Genomic DNA, 7,034 nt, shown 5'->3' on the forward strand with positions numbered 1-7,034 from the left:
GCATTTGGATTTGGGTGGATTTTGAAATATTTATATACAATTTTATATTACATCTTTTTCAAATCCAATATAAATAAAAATCCAAGGCTTCTGGAGAAAGGGAATTTCCTGTAAATTTCTAAAAATTTTAAAGAACAAGAAACTTCATTAAAAAAATGTTTTAGCCTTCATATATAATAGTATTGTTCTTGGAGTAATAATGCAAAAAATGTTTTCATTATTATAATCCTATTTTAATTTATTCTTGCTTTGTATTTATTTCAAGTGCTTGATTTACTAAGGCTTTATAATGGTACCATTAAATTGTTACGTAAATGATGGAAAATTTGTCGTGATTGAAGGATGGTATGATAGTTAATTGTTATGCGACCTAATGACAAAAAATGGTTATGTGTTCAATCAGTTTTTTTTTAGTTTGTTCAGTTTTGGCCTTGGGGGAATATAACAAGCTAAGTTGCTATTTTTATTTTTTAAGGTTCTATATCTAGTTGCTATTTTCATAATTTTGGTTAGTGATAACAAGCAGCCCTCACTTTTTTGTTTTTTCTCTAATATCATGCTAGGAATTTTAGTTCTACATTATAATAGTCAGTTTCATCAAATTCTTGTTCAGTCAACTAGATGAGTGTGCCCAGGCACCCTTCTTGTATATGCCTAAGTGACAATCCACATGGGCAAGTCCTGTTAGGTCTTTCTCCACTCAAGTTCGGTCTAGTATGGGCTTTATTTGATGCGGTTACTGGAAACAAATTGTAAACTAACAAGGCTAAAAGACCACCCTTCTCTTATATGCCTATGTGACAATGCACATGGGCAAGTCCTGTTAGGTCTTTCTCCTCTCAAGTTTGGTCTAATATGGACTTTTTTTATGCGGTTACAGGAAACAAACTGTAAACTAATGAGTCCTCAAGAACCTTTAACCCCAGAGGAAAAATTAGAATTTTAAAATTTTTAGTATTCCTATTTGCTGATGGGAACAACGAGACTATTGCAGCCACATTGAGTTTACAAAATAAAAAGCAAGGCCATTGATTAAAATCTAGAGTTCTCATTCAGCAATGCTAAGATGATTTGGGACCAACTGGGAGGTTATTTAGTACATTGTAGGATTTTAGTTTATGTTTGCTAAAGTTGTCTTAAAGTTTAGTATGTTATTTCTCTGTTTTTTTTTTTAAAAAAATTGTAGGGGAGTTTTAGTTATTTTAATCTTTGGCTGTAGTACTGGACAGTTAGCTCGGAGTTTTAATTCTGGGCTGGATATTGTAATTTGCGGCAAAATGTATTAAGTTTTGTAGGTCGGAAAGAGGGTACTAGCCTTGGGTGCCAAGAGAAGTTAGTGTCCAAGTTTCACTTTTATAAATATGATTGTATTTATATTTCCCCCAAGAAATTACTTGTGCTGTCTTGACTTGACATGTGCCAAAGATCCATAGTGTGATTTCCAATGATCTTCTCCTTCTTATGCGCACAACAGCTTGCTCTTTGCACATAGAAGAAACCAAAAGGAAATTCCCACCTAAGAACAAACCAAACTTTAAATCCTGATTTATCAATTTCTCTTGGTTTCTCCCCCACTCACTAAGTTTCTTGAAAATTAGTGTTATAGAATTAATTTTTTTCATGCCCTAGTATTGAGTATTTTGATATTGTAAACTATAGTTAGTAGTACTAATGTGTTTACAATCAAGAATCCATTATGCAGGGTATTTTACCTAGAATTTTAACAAATGCAGGCATAACTTGAGGCACGTGCCTTTGGCTCGCACCTAGGTTTTAGTTACCCTTTGTGTCTCAATGTGCATTGCGCCCTTAGCTACTATGGTTGAGCTTGAAGGTCTACTTTGTAATTATATTTTATTTGTTGGGTAGATCTCTTCCTCTCCATCTGTGTGCGCATGCCACTCGTGGATGGACCATATGCTTCTTACTTCATCATGCTGCATATCATTGCCATTGTTTTCTCACATTGTGCTTTTTATTTGCTTGTACTGGTATTTTATGTTTTTAAGTGGATACACAGCCTTATTTACTTTCCTTCTTTTTTAATTTAAAATTTTCAATTATCCTAAGAAGGAGAGATAGTGGAGGGAAGAGGAGCTGAAGACTCGTTCCTTAAAAAAAAAAGGAAATGAACGTTGATTATATATCTATAGAAAGCATTATATCAAAGTAAAATATATATATTGGTGACTTAGTGATTTTGATGGCATAGAGCTGTTCTTTTGTTTTTGTTTTTAGTAATATCATTTACTTGTGATTATTTGTACCATTTTATTATTGAGGCAACTTGTCCTGAAACAGGTGGTTAACAAACTGGCTAAAGCTTGGAATCGATGAAGGACACATCCAGCTAATTGGATAAAGATGTGCCAATGGGGTTAGTGTTGAAGACTGCTTGTCCTTGTGGTGAAATAACAACAGGTTTGTCCCTGAACTCCTTGCACATGATGAGCTTCATTTTGTTATGAATTTTAGTAGAAATAGTTTTATTTTATTATATCCTTAAATGAAGCATATTATTGTTTATACTGATGGAACAAAATATTGAAGACATAAAAGCGATCATAAAGGCATTGGGGATTTAGGCTTAACAAATTTGTTGTCGTGGTATTGCTAATAAGATTTCCCTACTATGAAGTCTAATGTACTGCTTGAGCACTCCTTTTTTATGGTCGACAGTTACATTCTAGATGGACCTTGTTTAATTGGAAAAATGAAAAACAGAGAATGCATTTATTGTGAATGCTAAGTAGGAATATGTTTACATTAAATATGGATATAATAATTTTGAGAACTAAGATTTTGTTACTTCGGGTGTGAGAGACTTGCTCATGAGATTTATTCTTCAATATTATGTGGAGACGTGCCCAAGAATTATTAGATTCTTTATTGTCATGGTATTGCTAATAAGATATCCGTACTATGAAGACTAATGTACCGCTTGAGCACTCCTTTTTTATGGTCGATAGTTACATTCTAGATGAAGGACCTTGCTTAATTGGAAAAATGTAAAACCGAGAATGTGTTTATTGTGAGTACTTAGTAGGAATATGTTCACTTTAAATATGGATATAATAATTTTAAGAACTAAAATTTTGTTACTTCGGATGTTAGAGACTTGCTCATGATATTTTTTCTTCAATACTATGCGGAGACTTGTTTTTCAGTGTTGGCACAGAGGTTGGTGTTTAATTTTCTGCAAAGAATGAACTGTGATCATTTTAGTAAGTGATGACTTTTCCCATCTTTTGTTGCTGTCCATTTTTTATTATTATCATGTCCTGCGGCAACTATTTTGCGTAATTTTTAACTGAGTGGTCCTTTTCTTAATATTTTCATTGCTTCAAACATTTTTACAAGATAAATTATTTAATGTGGTTCTTTATCATGTTTTTCATTGTCAGTGATGTTACAACTGCAAGATAAAAAAGAAATTTTATATCGTTATCAATTCCTGCCTCATTTTCGATGTCTTTCATTTATTCATACTTATACATTATGAATTTTTAACTCCATTTGAAGCTGAACTTCTAGGAACAACTCAGGATCACTTGCAAATATATAATATTGAGATGACAGCAAAAGTGAATTCTCATCAGATGCCCGAGTAGGTGACAATTTTAATTTTTCTCTTTCTATTTTCTTTTGGTGATAAAAATTATGTTAGCTTAACCAGATTTGTACGTTTACTTCATAGATTTTCTTTTGGAAGTGGATTACCAAAAAAAATTTTGGTTATGGTCACGCAGACCTCTATTTTTCCTTAGTCAATTGAATGTGTGAAACCTTTATTTTCCCTCATGGCTGCATAAGGTTATGCTTCACCTTTTTCCTCTAAAGTGGGTCTAACTGCTTCTCCCATGTAGGTGACTCTGAATGAGTAAAGATGTTTGAGAGAAAAGCTAATTTTCTGAACCATTAGACAATTAATTATTGACGTGACCTTTTTGAAAAGTGGTTTCATTTTATTGGAATTGTTTTGGGTTTTCCTAAGGTATGTGGTTATCATTAGTATGTTCCCCGCTGTGCTGTCATTATATAGTCAAGACAGTTGTTTATGTTTTGCATGCATGATGTAAGTTGTAGGTTGGGACACACACAATGTGTTGGCAATGCCTTGTGTTGTTTTCACAAACTCACGAACACATTTCTATCTGAAAACGAGTGAAATACAACCAGCAATTGGTATTGTGCAATGAACATCTATTTGCTTTCAATATATGCCTTGAGATTTAGTGTGGTGTAAACTAAAGGCTGCTTGATAATATGTTCAGAGCTAAGTACATTGCCTTTGTCTCAGTGTTGATTTATGTTCAAGGATAAAGGATTGCCACCATTTTTTAATTTAGAGTATTGCCCGGTTGTGTATTCTTTCACAAGCAGATGGGATCTGTCGCTGTTGGTTTTTAGATGAAGTAATGGTCGTATGTTTTTGAATTCATGATGAAGTATCCCCACCCACGGAAAATCTCAACTAAAAAAGTCATGGATTCCATGATACTTCAAAAACAATCGCATGTGCCATACAACTGTCTGGAAGTATCTTATTTCTTTTATTTTGTGGGGTTACTATTTGTATTACTAATTTCCTTTTTCCTTTTCGTGGAGGCCACAACTTGTCGAAGGGAATATGCAGCTTTTATTTTTGGATCAGTAGCCGATTTGGTGAGTAAATAATTAGTGACCTTTTCGAAGTGAGAAGGTAATTTGGATGTTAAACAGTTCGATGTTGCATTTCTCTCCATTTATACTTGAGGATCTTATCTCTAATTATAAAGTAGTTTGCCTTGTATGCTAAATTTTAATTTTAAAATGCATACTCCACTGTGTTTCATTTTAGGTTGTGTTTTATTGAGCATGACTGCCAAAGACTACGACAACAGTACTTGTTCCCACTAATTTTTGTTTTATCTTAAAAAAATAAAAATTATACAAATATTTAGAAATATTGTTTTAATTGACAGTTTTTTTTTTTTGGTTTTTTGGGGGGCTTGTTTTATTAGTGAAGCTACTATGCTGGGGAAAATAATTCTTAAACACAAAGGCCTCTTTTAGTGGTCTTTTTCTTCATATTTTCATTGCTTCAAACGTGTTTAGCAGATAAATTATTTGATGTGGCTCTTTATCTTTGGGTTCACCTGAGGTATGTGGTTACCATTAGTATGTTCCGTGCTATGCTGTCATTATATAGTCACGACAATTGTTTATGGTTTTCTTGGATGATGTAAGTTGTAGGTTGGGACACACACGATGTGTTTGCAATGCCTTGTGCTGCTTTCACAAACTCATGAACACATTTCTACCCAAAAACGAGTGAAATACTGCTAGCAGTTGGCATTATGCTATGAACATATATTTTCTTTCAATATATGTTCTGATATCTATAGTCTAGTGTAAACTAAAGCCTGATTGATAATATGTTCAGACCTAAGTACATTGCCTTTGTCACAGTGTTGATTTATGTTCAAGGATGAAGGGTTTCCACCATTTAGTAATTTAGAGTATTGCCCAATTGTATTTTCTTTTCAAAGCAGATGGGATATGTCGCAGTAGGTTTTTATATGATGTAATGGTCATATGTTTTTGAATACATGATGAAGTACCCCTACCCATGGAAAATCTAAAATAAAAAAATTTTGGATTCCATGATACTACTAAAACCAATTGCATGTGCCCATACAACTGTCTGGAAGTATCTTATTTTATTTATTTTTTGGGTTTACTATTTTTATTACTAATTTCCTTTCTTCTTTTTGTAGAGGCCACAACTTGTTGAAGGGAATATGCACTTTTCTCTGTGGATCAGTAGTAGATTTGGTGAGTAAATAATTAGTGGCCTTTTCAAAGTGAGAAGGAAATTTGAACGTTAAAATAGTTCGATGTTGCATTCCTCTCCATTTATGCTAGAGGGTCTGATCTCTAATTTGAAAGGAAATTTGAACGTTAAAACAGTTCGATGTTTCATTTTAGGTTGTGTTGTATGGGGCATGACTGCCGAAGACTGCGACAACAGTCCTTGTTCCCACTAATTTTTATTTTATTTTAAAAAAATAAAAATTATACAAATATTTAGAAATATGGCTTTAATTGATAGTTTTTTTTTAAAAAAAAAATTTGGGGGGGGGGGGGGTGTGATGACCTGCTTAATTCCCATATTATATATATATATATATATATATATATATTCCAAAATATATTAAAATAAATATCACCGATTGTCGCAACGTCCCTGCGCCCTGGGCGGTAAAATAAAAATCAATTTTAATTTTCAAGGAAAAATAAAGAATGTTCAGAGTCGCCATTAACCTTTTAGTGTGGTTAGAACACATGATTACTACCCCGTTAGGGATAGAATGGGTCTACATTACCAGAGCTGGCTTCGGGAGTTCGGTTACGCAAGGGGAAGGTACGAGCACCCCCTACGTGCCCGTTCTTATGAAGGGTACCTAATTAATTTAGAATTATCCCTAAGTTAATCTAAAAAGTCTTCAAAATTACTCCTCTAATAAATTTATTAATACACGTGCAAAGTGAATAAGTAAATAAATAAATAATACAAAAATATATGTAAAATCTAAATATTTACATATTCCCTCAGAACCAAAGGTACGTGATGCCCGAAAGCTCATACCCCAGCATTAAAATTATAGGGAAATACCCACACAAAAATACTTACTAAAAATAATACCAAAATATTAGAAATAATGGATATCTCAATACAAAATATAAACATAGGATATAGTTGAAAATTCCATACATATGTGAAAATAATAGCCCTAATATATTATAATGATAATACATTACCTGTAATAATAATACTACTATAATAATAACACATATATATCTCATAATATTAATAACACATAAATACCAATACGATATTATAATGCCACTTTAATATATATATATATATATATATATATCATAACATGTAAATATTAATACTATACCATAATAATACTACTAGACTAATAATACATATATATCATAATTTTACTAATTATACAATATGATAATAATATATCTTAACAAAT

This window comes from Malania oleifera, chromosome 3 (assembly GCF_029873635.1).
Source record: "Malania oleifera isolate guangnan ecotype guangnan chromosome 3, ASM2987363v1, whole genome shotgun sequence".
NCBI classification, from domain to species: Eukaryota; Viridiplantae; Streptophyta; class Magnoliopsida; order Santalales; family Ximeniaceae; genus Malania; species Malania oleifera.